We start from the raw sequence: 1,290 nt of genomic DNA, 5'->3' as shown, positions 1-1,290 counted from the left end.
AAGACTTGGAACTACGCCAGTGTTCAAAAAGAAGCTCATGCTCTCTAAGGCATGCTACTTACCGTCAAGCTATGGACGTAGGATCAGGGAACCATCGGTGCGTGCTGCTTGGCATTAAAAAATAATCTCGATAGTATTAAAGATAACTCGTTTGTTGCTACGGTGATGCAGATGACTTTGGATACTTTGATCAAGCAAAATTCATCTTCCAATAATTCAGAGAACAACTCGATCGTTAACGACGAGCAACGGCAAATTCTTCATAACTTGTTACTCCCCGAACTGTCCAAGGAAAAGAGAAAAGACAAGCCTGCTTCATCGTACACGTTTGGTCGAGATCCCTCGGAAATGTGGAAGACATCTGCCTCACGACCGCATGGTCAACTGCAACATCATGACTTACCTGCCACTGCACGATTTTGATTTAATTTTTCATGGAATCAAGCCTAACACAATAAAATTTAAGCCTTTGTACCATAAAAAATATTAAGAAATGATATCAGCCGAATTCTGCACGATGTAGGACCCGTACAGCAGTACTAGGGTTCTTTTGATTGATTCGACTAGTCTGTTGTAGCCCGCTAAGTGTATAATGGCATCACGCCGCCCTGTGGATTCATTATCGTTATCCGAGGCTGCTTGCATCATCTCGAAGGCTTCCGGCAAAGGTGATCCAAGCTCGTGCCTTTCCAATTAGGTCAATGATTGCATTGGTTTGGCGTATTTGGAGCGACACACCAGCAGACCTTGACGTTCAAATCTCCAGCACGTGGCGGGTTGTAGACTCTTCCAAGACAATGTTACCAGCTAGTGACAGTTTTGTCTTGAATTTCATCTTGTCTTGGGAGGGCCCATACACGCACCCCCCAAGCACTTAATACTGCCCCTCTGTAGCATTTCGAATCGTCACTAAATAATCTTCTGTCAGCTGGAATTAAACACAAATTCTTGAAACTATATCCCCATCTGGGTTCGTCAGAATTAAATGTGTCTCCATAGGCAGCTCGGCTGGATTGAAATCGAGAAGCGCAGTGGGAGCATCATAAACGGACTGGGGAATACCTGTATTTATGTACACAAGAGGTGGCCTGATAGCACGCCGCGTCCTACTCCGGTAGTCGCTTATTTTTGCCATAACTTTCGTCAATACTTTTGTCTCGACATCCTCGGCGCTGCCATGCAAACGATTCATAATTTCGGCAATTTCAGACATCCCATTTTAGTAGCTTCAGCACCTGGAAACAGCGCTCAGTAGAATTGCAATGTGACGTCTCCAGGCTGCTAGGTTCC

This window comes from Phytophthora infestans, genomic scaffold (assembly GCF_000142945.1).
Source record: "Phytophthora infestans T30-4 supercont1.25 genomic scaffold, whole genome shotgun sequence".
Taxonomy (NCBI): domain Eukaryota; phylum Oomycota; class Peronosporomycetes; order Peronosporales; family Peronosporaceae; genus Phytophthora; species Phytophthora infestans.
This window is presented reverse-complemented; position numbering follows the sequence as displayed.